This window comes from Glycine soja, chromosome 17 (genome assembly GCF_004193775.1).
Source record: "Glycine soja cultivar W05 chromosome 17, ASM419377v2, whole genome shotgun sequence".
Classification (NCBI taxonomy): domain Eukaryota; kingdom Viridiplantae; phylum Streptophyta; class Magnoliopsida; order Fabales; family Fabaceae; genus Glycine; species Glycine soja.
The window spans coordinates 16,568,590-16,585,261 of NC_041018.1; the positions used below are offsets into that span (position 1 = coordinate 16,568,590).

Sequence of the window (16,672 nt, forward strand, 5' to 3'; positions counted from 1 at the left end):
TGTTTTTTATCAATGTTGTCATTTAAAAACATATTTTTTTACACCCATCTAATGCAACTCTAAATCAAAATAAGTCATTAATGTCATTATAGTCTTAAGAGAGTCTTTATGTGAAACTGGAGAAAAGTCTCTTTATAATCATTGTCTTCCTTTTAAGTAAAGTCTCTGGAAACAAGACGAACTTTATATATCTCAACATTAACCTTTGAATCCCTTTAAGTTATAGATATTTGTTTACAACTTATGGGGTTCGCATCTTCCGGTAATTTGATGATATTCCAAAAGTCATTGTCAACCATTGATTTTATCACTTAATTAATAACAATAATCCATTTTTTAAGGGTTAGAACATTGCATGACTTGAAAAAAGTTGATTAAATCTTCCCAGTCAACCTAATGTCATATTCATGTTCTTAAAAAGATGCACCATAATAATTCAAAGTTGCATTTCTCCTTTTTTTCTAGCAGATATTCTAAATGACACTTCTTGAGGCTGTTGAGTTTGAACTATAGGTAGTGCTTGAGGAGAAATTTTTGTCCTTGAATGATGTTAAGAATAACATCATTATTAATGATAATTTCTATTTATAGGTATATTTTGGGATTAAATTATATAGGAATTGGTAATTTTTCTCTCCTATTTATTCCTCTTTGTGCAAATAATTATTATTTTAACATCATTGAGTGTGTTTGGATGATGGAATTTAAAATTCTGAGGAATTTTAAATTTTAAGAATTTCAAATACCTCAATTGAAATTCTTTTATTTTCAAAGTTTTGTGTTTGGATAAAAAAAATTAAAATTGCGAGGGTGAAAGAAAATGAGTCGCGAGTTCGAGAATGAGATTTCGGGAACTTTTAGGTGGAAAAGAGGACGAAGGTGATAAAGGAAATACGCGAATGTTTTAGAAAGTTCTTATGTAAGAAGAGAATTTCAATTCCTCACCTTTTAGAAGAAAATTAAAATTTCACATTTTTAGTTGTTTAAAATTCTGTTTTAAAATTCCAAAAATTTAAATTCTTCATAAAAAGCATTGAAACAATGAATTTTAGATTAAAAAAATTTAAATTCTCTGATAAATTACTTTCCTAAGTTAAAATTCTCTATCCAAACGCACTCTTAGGGAGTGTTTGATTTGACTGTTTTCTGTTTTCATTTTCATTGGAAATAGAAAATGGTGATGAAAATGCGTTTGGTTGAATTTTTGAAAATATTTTCAGTGAAAATATTTTCTCAAACGAACCAAAATTTGGAAACAATAAAATCTCGTTTTCATTGTTTTCAGTTAAAAACCAGGAACCTCATTTTGGATAAAATGAAAACGCGGTGGCAAGGAATGTAATTTTAAGCAAATCTAAAAATACATTTCCTTTTGAAAACACATTTTCAGTGTTTTTATTTCTTGAAAGCAGAAAATAAGAAGTCAAACCAAACATGTTTTCAGAATTCTAATCTTTTGAAAATGAAAATAGTTTTCAGAAAATGAAAACAGGAAATGAAAACAAAAAATGAAAATGTAAACCAAACACGCCCTTAAGTTTTTGTGCAGAAAATATTAAAAGTTGATGAATTTATGATGTTTGGTGACTAAAGTAAAGCCCAAAAGAAAAAAATGGAAATCTAAAGAGGCACGCTTAGTGCGACCCAGGCACTCAGCACATAGCAGGCTCAGCGGGCTAAGCACGCTTAACACCAGAAAAATAATTCAGCAAAATGTAGGTTAATTCAGGAAAGCAAACTAATTTAGGAAAGAAGCGAGCTTAGCACAAGTCACGCGCTAAGCGCGAGGATTATTGCCATACTCGCTAAGCGGGGAGAGCGTGCTCAGTATGAAGGTTGCGTGAAAACTAAGTTGATATGCATCTATAAAATGAGAGAGAAGAAGAAAAAAAACATAGAAAATTCAAGAGAATGCAATTCCATATAGAAGGCAAAAGCTAGAGAAGGAGAAGCAATCATTAGGAGTCATTCTTTCCCTCCATTTCCTTTCTTATCTATTTCATCTCTTACTAAATATTCCTCTTTTGCAATTGTAAAGTCTCCGGTGACAATGAAAGGCTAAACCCCCTTTGTTAGGAACTTGGTAGCCAACTACTTTTGATGTAATTTATCTTTCTATCTATTTGATATTATTACTTTTGCATTATCATATCTTGTGCTTAATATTATTGCTTGTAACTTAATCACCCATTTGCATGGTAAGTTTAGGGGTAGCGTTGGGAAACATTATTTTCTAATAGAACTAGAAAAAGGTATCTAAATAAAGTCATCACTAGAGATAGGTTGATTTTGTTTAGCCTATTATACATCTGTATTCTTAATATAATTTAACTATTTGTTCTGTGCAAAGGGATTTGGGAGAAAAGATAGATAAATTAGACTTTTTTACTCGAGGGATCTTGGTTAGAGTATATTAGTAGATGCAGGTGTAAATTGGAATAATCATAAATAGAGAAAAATCATTAATGTTACATCAAGAGTAGCTCTGATAGGCTAAGTTTCCAACATTCTCATCTTTTGAATTTAACTTCTATAATAATATTGGTTTTTCTCATATTTTTGTTTTTAATTAATTAATTTCTTTCCTTGTTTATTTTAATTTAATTCTTTGCCAATTTAATTTACTATTTTTCTCACAGTCTTTTCAAATCAATTTATTTATTGCCTAAAAATTATATATTCACCTACCTAAGTACAAACAAAGTCTTTGTGGATTCGACACTCAAACTTTTATTTTAACTTTACTACTTGAGACGAATTGGTGCACTTGTCAATTAATTATTAGATATGTTTCTTGATCAATGGTAAGTACAAAGGCTTATCCATTGTTAATAACAAGTTATTCTTTAAGGACAACACTCCTAATGTTTCCTTCTCCTCCAAATTCAATTTTCTCAAAGAATTTTACATTTTCATCTCAAAGAATGATCATATAGTGGGATTGTAAAACTTAAACTCATGAGAGCATTCAATCTAACGAACAAAGTAGTAACTATATCTTTAAGTCTAGCTTACATGCAACCTATAAGGCATTTATTCGGCTAGATATTCTTAAATGTGCATGTGCCTAATGATGGGCTTATTCCTAGCCCATAGCTCATAGGGAGCTTAGTGACTACTTTAATTAGTACATTGTTGAGGATATAAACTGAAATCTTTAATGTCTTTCCCAAAGTGACTTTGGTAGACAAGAATCATACTTACCATATCCTTAAGAGTCTTGTTTTGTCACTCTGCAACTTTGTTCATGTTAGGTTTTCTCAACATTGGATATTGTAGAACAATTTCACACTTATTGAAGAAGAAGAAGAAGAAGAAGAAGAAAAATGTGAAAGACTTCTCATCATTTGACAACCTTACTTTTCTTTCCTAATTGAAGTTCAACTTCAACTTTGAAAAACTTGAAAACATCTAGAAACTGAGACTTCTCATCAATTAAAGAAAGAGTTGTCTTCTGTGAAAATAATAAAATACATTTGTGTAACATCCTATTTTTCGTAAACTAATTTAAAAATGATTGTTTTTTAAACAAATAGAGTTTTAGAAAAATGATAAGTTTTTTATAATCAAATAAATAAGGAGAAATAAATTTATTAATTAAAATAATGGTTTGAGAGAAAATAAAAAAGGTATTTTATTTATTCATTTGATAGAGAATAAAATAGAGTTTGTTTTTATAAAATGATCAAAAAAAATAAATAGTATAAATGATAAGTTGTAAGTACCCTAGCTATAAATAGAGACGTGTTAGGTCAGTTTTCACACTGACGATGCCTCCTCTTTCTCTCAATTTCATTTTCCCCTCTCCTCCTCCCAAAACCCTCTCTTTTTCTCGCATACCACCAAACCTATCTCAGAAAAATGATGATCTTGGACTCATTCACCGTTGGATCGTCGTGAAATTTGAGCACCATGGTCGGAACTCATTTCCGAACATTTTCACTATTGAGAATTACAAAAAGATGTCGAAGCTGAGAGAAAACCCTTTTTATCGCAACTTTTTCTTTTCCCGTAGAAACCCAAAACTGTCTCAGTAAAATTACGATCTCGGACTCGTTAACCGTTGGATTGTCGTGAAATTTTGATATTTGGTTTGCGATTCAATTCCGCACACCTTCACCATTGGGATATGTGAAATAAAATTCTTGAAGGGAGAAAACTGAATCACAGGAAGACGGTACAAAATGGAGGCTTCAATCTCTTCTCCTTCTCTCTAACATTTGGGAACCCTATCAGAGCAGTCGGAGGAAAAACTGGAGAAATCTTAGGAAACCACTAGAGATGCCGCTATTGTTTTCACAATGCACACATGAGCCCGCTTAGAGGTAAGGGATAAGTTTATCGCAATTGGGGTTAGAATGAACTGTGTAGGGATCCTTAGAGGATTAAATTGGGATTTATTTTGGGATGTTTATTAAATTGCAATTTTTCCTTTACGACTATAAATACAATATTGTTGTGTTTTATGTACCAATTGATGTTTTGATGAGAATTAATTGATAAACTTGAGTGCTCATGATGTTTTTTACCCATGATTTTGATATAATTATGTAAAATTATTTGAGGAATTTTACTCCTCATGTTGTGATAACCTTTTATATAAATTGTTATGTTGAGATTATGAAATGGTGATTCAAATTGTGAGTATGTGATAAATTAAACCTGTGATGAATGATGAAATGCATGTGTATTGAAATGAGATGTGTGTATTGAGTTGTGAGCTATGAACTGTGTAATCACACAATTGTAAGACCCTTTAAGGGCGACGAGTATTGTGATGGGATCCACTGTAGGAACCCGACGAGTTTAATTACAAGTGCGAAGAGTTAAAATGATTTTGAAAACAATTGAGTAGTTGTGTGTATTGCATAGTTCATAGGTAAAGTATGTATGATTCATGAGGTGTGATAACATGCTATTTTTAGATTATACCATTGTGATTGAGACTGAATATATGTGAAAAATTGAGTATGTATTGACTTGTAATATATTAGTGCATTGAGATGTTGTGTACATTGAGTTGTGAGTTATGAATTATATAATCACATGACTATAAGACCCTTCAAGGGTGACGAGTTAATAATAAGACCCTTTAAGGGCGACGAGTTAATGCTAAGACCCTTTAAGGGCGACGAGTTAATGCGCGACAAGTATTATGATGGGAACCACTATGGGGACCCGACGAGTTTAATCACAAGTGCAATAAGATAAAACTATTTTGAGCATAATTGAGGAGTCATGTGTTTTATACAGTTCATAGATAGAGTCTGTGTGCTAAAATGTTTTCTGGGTTGGACCTGAATCAGGAGGGAGAGGCCCTGACGGACTCTTCGGAGTGTAGGCCTTGGGGTTAAATACACCCGGTTTGAGTGTTCCTTTAAGCTTATGCCGATCCCACATGGTTGGACCATGCTCGCAAAACAACGTGACCCTGACTGATCTCCCTATGATTTTTCCTAGTGAGAGTGATCTGACTTACTAGTTTGTGGTTTGTCTTATCATGTACTCCTAGGCGCCCGATGAGGTTTTCACTAACATGGTACCACATTGCATATAGCATTGAGTCGTAATGTATATGTTACATAACGCTTGTGTATTGATCGATATTGATTGACTTGGTGATATTGTGTTTTGATCTTTGAGTATGTAAATGTTGTGAAAATGAATGAGATGTGTTGTGTTGTGATGTGATGTTGGGCGACAAAATGGTGAAATGACGTGAGCTATGTTTAAGTAAGTTTTATTTTGTTTATATGATATTTATACCTATATGTTATCTTGTTTCTCTCCATTAGTTAGGAATGTGATAACTCACTCCCTATGTGTTGTTTGTGTTTGGATCCTATGATGATCTTGAACTTTGTGTTCGGGGGAGCAGATGACTAGATGAATTGCTTTAAGGAACCTTGTGCTAAAGAATGTCGGGACACCATGCTCTAATAGGATGTGACATGGGGTATAAGTTTCTATATTAATTGTATGAAGTCTTAGATGACCTTGTTTGAGCCGAGATGACTTTATTATTTATTTGGAAAAGTTTGAATATGATGTAAAAGAAAGTGAATGTGAGCCTTTTACCCTATTGAAAGGATTTTTTTAAAATGTGTTTTAAAAACATTTAATTAATTATGATTTCTTTTCCTTTTATTAGTACATGTATGTATGGGATAGAGGGTGTCACAATTTGTCCATTCCATCAATCCATAGGGAAGGGATCACAAATATTTGTATGAATTATTTCTAAGACATCCTTAGCTCTTTCAACACCTAAATTTCTTTTGTTTGTTTGTTTTCCCTTAATACACTCGATACAGACTTAAAAGTCTGACAAATCTAAGGGTCCAAGAATTTCCTCCAGCACAAGCTTCTTAGTTCTCTGTATAGAGATGTGGCCTAAGTGCCTATGCTATAAAGTGAAAGAATTTTCATTTAATTTATGTTTTGTACCGTGCAAATCCTTCACAACATCTAATTATAGGAACACTTAATATCAATTAAAGACCTATAACCAACATTATTTGAATCAAAAGAGAGATTAACATTTTTATTTCCAAATGAATAAGAATTACTAGATTTGTCCAAAATAGAAATAGAAATTGAATTTCGTCTAATAGACAGTGCAACCTATGTCTCAACCAAATCCAAATGATAACTTCAACTCCAACTTTATTATCATTGCCCCATATAGATGATTCTTTCAGCATCACTTGGCTAATGACTCCACAAACAACCTTTAAAAAACATACTTATGTGAGTAATAACACCAAAATCTACCCACCAAATGTCCTTAGGTACGAAAACTAAATTAACTTTAGAAAAAATAAAATGAGAAGTTTATCCTTCTTCACACATCAAATAGTGTACTTAGGATACTTTTACTTCATATGTTCTTCCTTTTTACAAAAGTAAGTAAATTCACTACTAAAAAAAGGCTTTCTACATCGCTCCATTAACATCGGTTATTGCAAAAACCGATGTTAACGAAAGCACGATGACATTTTTGTAATTAAATGGAGTTACTTAACATCGGTTTTAGCAAAACCGATGTTAATTACTTCATGTTAACATCGGTTATTTAAAAAACCGATGTTAACATGATGTTAAGATGAATATGGTAACATTGGTTTTGGCAAAACCGATGCTAACTTCATAGAGTTAACATCGGTTTTGAGAAAGTCGATGTTAATGAGTTGATCTTAACATCGGTTTTTTAAAAAACTGATGTAATCTATTTGATGTTAACATCATTTTTCCAAAACCGATGTTAACTATATTCGGTTAACATTGGTTATCCTTAAAAAACCGATGTTGTTATGTTTATAAGTTAAAACTTGACATTTCACAACCCGCGTGCTCGAAAACCTTGCCGTCCCTCTTCTCTTTGTCCTCCTGCCTGAAATCGCTCTTCTCTTTCTCCTCCCGCCTGAAATCTACCGGAAACCGCTCCCTTGACACCCACGTTGTCCCACATTGTTTTCAATACTGTCAGAAACCCCTCGCTCGAACCCACAGAACCCCCTACACTGCTCTTGGAAGTGTGGCTCGAAGAAAACCCTACATACACTCTTGGTACTAGGGTGTTGTAACACTCGTGGGTGCTCAAAGCTTAAAGCTTTCTCTGCGAGGTACGTAGGTCAACTTCGTGTATGCTAAGTTTCCGTGGGTGTTCATGTTTTATTGATGATAATAATAATAATACGTCTTCAGTTGCAGTATTGTTGATTGAGGTATGAAGAAATCTTCAAGTTTCGTGCCATTTTGTTAGATCTCACTTCCATTGTCACTGTTTGGGTTCGAGGTAAGCTTGGTCTCTTTTTTCATTTGTAGTTTAGTTAGGAAACATGTTGAAGTTTGTCTCTGTTAAATCTATAGACTGCTTGGAGCACCAGTAGAGATAACTAGTGATAAGGATCCTGTTATTGTGAGTAATTTAGCTCACTATCTCATTATTTTGCATTAAGCAGGTTCATAACAAGTTACAAACACTTCTTGCAATTATTTTGGAGTTTAGGGTACTTGTTTGGTATGTCACAAATTTTCCAAATGCCTTCCATATAAATTTGTTTGATATATAAGTTATAGTGTGGTGTATGCACGCATTAAGTTACCATAGCATAAATATGATGTGGCATAAGCAGGAGTAAGCCTATTTTAGGGAAAATTCTAACATAGATTCTTGGGAAATTGTTGTTGGGTTTAGTGTAGGAAATAAATTTGTTGTGGCTGGAGTTGTAGGGTTTACTACAGGAACTGTATCCAACTTGGTATCAAATTCATATGAGATTTGTTGTTGCTCTTCTCTGAATGTTGTGGCTTTACTTTGGCCTGCAAAAGAAACCAAGGATCTTTCAACTCTTCAGCAGGACAAATGAAAAGTAATTGCTGAAATTGAATTAGTAAACCTGAATAATTTAACTCATAAGTGTTTGTGTGATTGCTCCCTCTCATATTTTAAAATTAATTTGCTTATGAACTGTTAACTCTAGTATCTCAGCAATGTCTCCGTCTAAATGAAACAATTTAATTTGCTTTTCAATCCTGTGAGGTTGTCTTGCACTGTTTGAAATGTTGTTATCAAATGGCTTTCTTATCCCCACTATCGTAATACTGTCTCAAAGAACCAATCTGATTAAATGTTGTTGATAATCCATGATAAGGAATTATTTGTAGGATACCTTGAACGAAGATGAAGCCTCAGCTAAGCCTTTCTTCCGTGATAATCCGTTATAGGACATGTGGGGCTTTTTATTTGTAGGATACCTACCTACCAATAATAATCTGTATGGGGTTGTTGGCTTGCCATGCAAATTTTGTGTCTTGCAAATACTTGTATCATACAATTAGTAATCTAAGATCCTTCTAATCTTTTGTTTCCCAAGAACTCTATAGCTAGAAGATACATTTGATTGGGTTTTAGTGGTCAGCTGATCGAGGTACGAGGTTTGTTTGCTACGTCATTAGTCGCTTTGCTGGACTTGCTAGATGCAATCTTGCATATACTGAGGTACGACTTGATCAAGGTACGAGCTGATGAAGATACATTTCCTTGATATTTTTGTATGCTTTGCTGTGCTGATGATTTTGTTGGTGAGAATTGCAATTGTGATGTCATGCTATCTTGAAACACAAGCTGACAATTAAAAAGATACTGATTAGTATAAATAATAGGGAAGTTAGGCCTTAATTATCATGCTATTTTGATAAAGAGCTGACAAAATCTCTGAACCTTGTTCATATATTTGTCCGAACTGTGAGTGTTCTAGTGAAAATGAAGAAATCCCCTACTAAAGGATATCGATAAGCAATTCACAAAGCAAACAAGGCTGATAGTGTATGCTGTTTCTTAAATATGTAGTGTATATTTTATATTCTGTAGTTTCTTTTTGAAGGATAATTCATTGTTCACCTATGTAGTGTGTATCTGGATTCAATTCATGGTTGCGTGTCTTTCAATTTACTTGCATCCAAATATACAAATATTATAGGAGCCGTACACCCGAGTGGGTGTTGACCTTGGTCAATACTTTGCTACATGAGTTGGTTATGCCTTTTTTGGACTCAGGTGTTCTATAATACAAATTGAACCTTAACTCTAGTTTAGAACAGTTTCAATTTCAATAATGATGGAAAGGGGGGAAAAGATATTTGAGTTTGGGGTTTTATGCACCATACCTTTAATCCTCTTTCTTTTAGACAACTTTGTTTTTAGTTTTTACTAATAGGAAGAAAAGGAAAAAGATAATAAAAGGTAAAGCAACTAAAAATTTAGTGGGATTATTCAAAAAAAATTATGTGATCGATTCTATCAAATAAATGATGAAATTTAATAGTATTTCAATGGCAAGACAATTGACATATGTAAGTCTAAGTTAGAAAATTAAATTAAAATAAATAAATTATCAAATTAAAACTTAAAATCATTAACTTTTCTCCTGGCAATTAAAATATGAACTTTAATTGATTTGTGTTTCTGGGTAATGAGTCAATTTACATCACAATGATACGTAGTTAAGGATTTGCTGTCATAAGACCAATCTATGGCTGGAACGACAGTTTGTCATGCATAATAGCCAAGTGCCAAAGACTTTTCGCACAGAAGTCTCTTGGGATGATGCAATCCATTTTGCGTCTTCGTGAAATCAATTAAAGTTGGACACTTGTCATAGACATCTAGAGATGAAAAGGACACAAGAGGAAAAAGAAGTCGACAATGAAATAAGAATATACACGTGAAACGATAAAGTAACACAAATCCTTGTAATTGGAAGCTTAAAATTAAAACCATCCCCTGCAATGCAATTTTGCAGTGTTAGTCCTTGGATATTTGGATTTGGGTTTAGTTCAACCCCAAAAAAGCTTTGTCAAATTTGGTATTACCTTCTTTCTCTTCTTAATAGTAAAAGGATTGATATGCCGAGCTGCAGGTGAAGTAGTCTTCTGAAACTTTGCTCCCCTTGCAGGAGTTATAGTGCCATTAAGTTTGATGCTCTTTCAAGACATGGCTCTCTGGAAGTTTTTGGATGAATTCTTCTTGTGTTTTCATGGCCAATTGTCAAGCTCCTCACTACTACTAACTCTTCTTGAAAGCATCTTCTCTTTGGTGTAAACCTCTAGCTCTTGCTCCAATTTTGATTCTTTGAGTTCTTTTTGAGCTATTTTTGTTTCCATCAGTATTTCCTTCTCGCTGGCCTTGAGAGCTTCAATCCATGCCTCAGTTGCTGCTACTTTTTTATCAGCAATTTCTTCTGCTAAGGCTACATGATTTGTTAGATAGTCATACTCAAATTTTGAGATAGTGATCATGGAACTATGCTGTGCTGTTAAAGCTCTTTCTCTCATGGTACTCTCAGTAAGAGTTTTCAGCTTCTCTAAGTCGGGAGGAGAATAAAAATCGAAATGTGTTGGGCCAAAATCTGAACGCCACCCCTCTGCTTTATTCATATTTAAATTAGATGAGGATTGAAGATTTTTTTTGTGCTTTTTTTTTTTCTCCTTAAATATGAATTGAGATGCACATTTGCATCACCTGAAGAAATTTTTGGACTTGTCGAATTGTTCTTGGATCAAAAACCTCGTTGTTGGGACAACATTCAACAGTATGTCTGGTTTCTTAACATAACCACAACCACCATTGGCTCTGAACATTCCTTCCATGTACCTAAGATGGTGCCCACCACCCTTTAAGGAAAAGAAATTGCAAGTGAACACGAAACCTGTTATGATTTCTATTCATAATGCTAAATTATGGAAAGCTGAAACCGAATTTCTTAGCATTGCAAGAACTAATAAGAATGTAGAAAAGATTCTCATGCGGTTTTTGCAAGTCATTATAGGGTATTAAAATGCAGAGTTTGATTCTGCTCTACATTGTTCTGCTTTATATACTTCCCCTTAGACTACATAAGGAATAAAGAAATAACACCATTCACCAAAGGTTGAGGCCTGTAAGCTATTTTTGAAATGGTTAATGAAAAATCTTAGTTTATGTGGCCTAGTGGAGCTCTGCTTTATTCATATTGTTAATCTTAATATTATTAGGTTTTGTTGTTTTGCTTATCCTAACCATTTGAGGATTCTATCTGTCTTCTACAAATTGTGATATGTGCATAATTAACTAAAGTACAAAACTGAATTGCATTTTTTTTTGTAAGTAGGAAACAAACTCAAGTATGAGGATTTACAATATCGTTCAACCAACTGAATTAGATACTCTTGAAAAAAATGATTACATTTATAATAAAAATGGAAATCAAATTTTGTCCTTAACTAATCTACAGTTGAGAAGTAGGTAGGGAAGTGGTTTCAAATTGGTGGAAAAGAAAATTCTTCTTGTATGTCTCTGCAACTTCTAGAAAATCAAAAGAAAATGCAATACCTAAAAAATAACAATCACATATAAACCACTACAATTTATGCTATTGTCAAAATTATGGTGCATGGTTCACACAATCAAAATATCAGGAGTACTATCAGGAGTACTAGTTTCGCGTGAGTTCCTATCTAATGCCATTTAGAGAAGGTTGCTCATGTAGCTTCCTTTCCCTGAGAACAGAGAACCACCTTTAAACCTCACAATTGTCATTTGTTATATCCGTATGGCCCAAATTTCTTCATTCTTATGGAAAACAAAGTCTAACCTGCATATTAAACGCTACCATTTGAGCTCCATGCATCCATCCAATCATGGGATCATAATTAGACGAGTTCAGACGAGTACCCTTTGGATATATTCTAAGCAAATTTCTTTGGGTGAATCTATAGGATGGAACAATGTCAACTATTGTAATGGTGAATAACATGGGGGTTAAAAAAAATATCAATGAACTTCATTTTATTATTCCAAAATTACATGTGTCACCAAATTAGTTGAATTTAATTGCAAAATCAATATCTCAATTCTCAAATATAATGATATTATCATATTATTTTAGGTATAGATAACAAGTATTGTGAGAACAAGACTCATTATGGATTAGTTTTTTATATTGTATTTCAAACCATGGTGACAAATTATAATTACACCTATATAATATGTTAAGAAAATCTCAAAAGTTTGTGGGAGCAATTGTCCCCGATATTCACCAAGTGAATGCTTCCTTGTTTTCAAAGATATAACATGTTTCTATATTCATGATAAAATCTTTTAAGAACTAATTTGGCGGTAGATGAAATGTTTTAAAGACTAATTTAGCTGAAATTTTCTTAAAGCCCTAGACAAAGAGACTTTTTTTAAAAAAAATAATAGACTACTACTTTTAAATTAAAAGACTAACATATAATCCATGTAATTTTAGAAAATCATGTTTAGTGTTTTCTACATGTCTTGGCGCCAGAGTAAAAGAGAGCTACTTAAGTTTAATTTTAAGCTAACAAAAAAACATGTATGAGCTTAAATTCTACCACAAAAATAATAATAATAATAATTACTTAGGTTCAATATGTCTAAAAAAATATTGAAATCACCTAACAATGTCAGTTCCATGATTTTTGGCGATATCTTCAAGCTCTTGCTCACTCAAGCTAAGACGCCTGATAGCCAATTTCTTAACTTAACCTTCTGCTGAGGCTGCATGATTTGTTAGATACTCATACTCAAATTTTGAGATAGTGATCATGGAACTATGCTATGTTGTTAAAGCTCTTTCTCTCATGGTACTCTCTTTAAGAGTTTTCAGCTTCTCTAAGGCTAGAGCTTCAGATGCTTTGCCTACTTCTAGCTCTTGCCTTACAACCTCCTGGCTTACATCCTCATTTTCCTTTTTTGCTTCTTCTATTTTTGTCTTCAACTTTTCAAGAGTATGAGACAAACTCATGACTATGGATCTGGCCTTTTCCTCAGCAGCAGACACAGGTTCTAATTTAGACTTTGCTCTCAAAATCTTGAAATTGAGATTTTGAACTGTTGAGTCTACTTTCCCTTTCTTCTTCTTCAACCTATCTGTCTCAACAGTGACGTGCTTCAACTCATTTCTTATGACATCCAAAGAGGCCATAAACTGGAAACCTTCTTCTCTAACCAAAGCTAATTCTTTCCTAGCTACCTCCAATTCTTCTGTTATAGTTTGTAACACTATAGAGTCTTATGATTCCTTCCAATTGCTTCTGGAAATGTGCAGTTTATACAGCTCTTTTGTGTATTTATATTTGGCTAGTGGAACACCCTCATATTTGAGGATGTCCCCATTCCTGTAAACTTTAATTGGAAAGGATAATGATTGTGGCTTATCGTTGCAGTTCTGTTTATTGTTGTTTTAGGGGAGTTTCTTTTTCTACTATGTAGAAGAACTTAGCAGCCATGTTATATTCTTGCTCTTTATTTTACATATATTCTTGCTATACCTTGTTTACTCTATTTTGGATAATAACTCATCCTTCATAGTAGGACTTTCCTCCTTTTCTCTTGTAAAAGTTTGCCTTTTCTTCTAAAGAGACAACCCAAAAAAAGAGAATTTGAAATTGAAACCACAATGATAATAATTAATGACTAACAAACCTTAAGGACTTGATACCTTAGAGAAAAGAAATAGAAGCAGGAGTTACTGTACTGACTCTTGGATCAGGGGGATCTTCCTTCTTGATGTGCAAGCTACTACCAAGAGTTGGATTGCTATCAATAATTGCAACACTCATTCAGTTTTTTACTATTTTCCACTCTCTTTTTCTCTCTCACACATTCATTTTTTAATACTTCCCTTCATCACCATTATCATGCTTAGCCCGCTTCATGATAAATTACAGAATACAAAGTACAGACATAAATAATTATTACCTACCCAAGAAACAAGATAAAGCCATGCCAACCATGCCTCCTCCAACAATAGCAATATCGTATTGTGGAATAACTTTGCTAATAGTCTGCTTCTTCTCATGCTCCTGCAAATTTTCAAGAATATAATTTTGCAATTTTCATTCAATATAAACTAGAATAATATGAAAATGCACAGAGATGCAAGGTGTGGAAGAAGTGATGACACTAGACAAAGATTAAAAAAAAAGCTGAGAAATGAGTAATCACAATCATCCCTTTAATCAATGTTAGAAGAATAAACTACTAACAGATGAAATAGAAGTAAAAACCAGAAATTAAAAATATGATGCTACAAGCCTATAATCCACCTTTAATCATTAGAAGAAAAGGATTGTATCATCATGTCACATAGTATTCCTTTGGCTGTGGCTTGATTTAATCACAGAGCTTGTTCAAGGAAGTGAGGGCAAGTGGCGCAACACAGTAATGATTTCAGTCTTTGTTAAACTTATAGAGTTTGTTGATCATGGGGGTGAGGGCTAGTTGCCCAAGTTAAAAATGATTACAGTCTATTCATGCATAGAGAAACTCATTTGAGGGAGTAACGACAAGTTGTCCAACTTTGGTGTTTTGTTTTAGTTTGTTGTTGATATGGCTTCAAAAGTGTTAGAGAAAAAATAGTGGTTGAACAAGATAGTTGACTAGCATCACAGGTTTTAACCCTTAGAGCATGTATAACCTTGATTAATTACTATCATTGTTTTTTTTGAACTGCAAAGATATATTATATTAATAGATAAAAAGTACCAGGGGTACTACATAACAACATAGGATAGTAACTCTCATGAAAAATAACAAAAGAACAACAGCCCAACAAAATCACCAGAAACCCAACCCTACAAAACAAACTCTATAAAAAAGCTATAGACATTGCTGAGGACCATTGGTGAAAAGGAACATTGAAATCCCTTTCCCACCCCTTCAGCCAAGACCACGTGAGGAAAATTGTACTGTCTACCAGCTTAGAGATATCAAAAGGCTGATTATGAAAGACCATGTCATTTCTAAGGCAAATGATAAGGCTCTAGGAGGGATTTTAATATTCCACAGCTGTTGGAAACCCAGACACTGGACTTCAGAAGGCTACTCAGCTTTAATAAAGTGGTATGCAGATTTGGTAGAAAAAATCCCATTAGATTCAGCTCTCCACACCCAAGTGTCATTCAAATTGGCATTTAGGCTGATTGTTGTAATTTGATCAATAAATTTTGAAGCTATCCCCATCTCATTGTCAAACAAATTCCTTCTCCAAGAGAGATTCCATTCCCACCCATTTTCAGAGAAAGAGCCCATATCTGCCACAATGTGTAATCTTTGGGAAGAAATTTGATATAATTATGGAAATTGATCTTTGAGAGGTATCCCACCATCAACCCAAGAATCTTCCCAGAAAAGAATCTGATCTCCCCTACCCACCTTCCAAGAAAACTTATTAGAGACATCAATCATACTCTGCTGCTGATTAATGGACCTTAGATCAGCCCACCATTGAGAGAAATACTGCTTTGGTGGCCTTTGATCCAATCCTCTCCATCCCTTGTACTTAGAGACCAAAATCCTGCTCCAAAGGTGATCTGGTTGGTGAAACATCAACCATTTCCATTTGATTAGAAGAGCATTGTTGAGGATCTTAATGTCTTTGATCCCCAAACCTCCCATTTCTCTAGAAACACACACCTGTCTCCAAGATATCCAAGCTATCTTCTTCCCTTCTCGGTTACCACCCCAAAGAAATTGCCTTTGGATGGCAGTTAGCCTATTGATCACTGCTATAGGTGCCCTGAAAAAAGACATAAAAAAAGGTAATGTTGTTAGGACAACATTGATTAAAGTGATTCTGCCAGCCATGGAAATGCTTCTCTGGTTCCATTTGTTCAACCTAGCCTCAAATTTTCTGATTATAGGTTCCCACACCACCTTTCTTTTCGGATTAACTCCAATTGGCAGCCCTAGGTAGCAGAAAGGAAATTGAAGCAGGGCACAGTTTAGGTAAGCAACAACATAGAGGCACCAATCCTCAGATTGCCCTATAGCTCCAAATTGACTCTTTGCGAAATTGATTCTTAGGTCAGAAACCATCTCAAAACTTCTAAGAATGGCCTTCACAACTTTAACATTCTCCATTGAGGCTTCCCCAAAGAATATAGTGTCATCAGCATATTGGAAAATATTCACAGGCACCTTATTCTTCCCCACCAAGAAACTTTTAAAGCAATTTTTGATTATTGCTTCCCACATCAAACTTGTCAGGCCTTCATCCGCTAAATCAAATAATAGGGGGGGCCAAAGGATCCCCTTGTCTCAAGCCTCTTTGAGGCTTAAATTCAGTGGTTGGGCTGCCATTCACTAGGATAGATATAGAAG

The 16,672-nt window shown here is 33.9% G+C and overlaps 1 pseudogene; it reads right to left on the minus strand.

Annotated features, from left to right (window-relative positions):
• Nucleotides 1-10,341: 10,341 nt before the first annotated feature.
• LOC114391497 lies at nucleotides 10,342-15,601 on the minus strand (annotated as a pseudogene).
• Nucleotides 15,602-16,672: the final 1,071 nt, after the last annotated feature.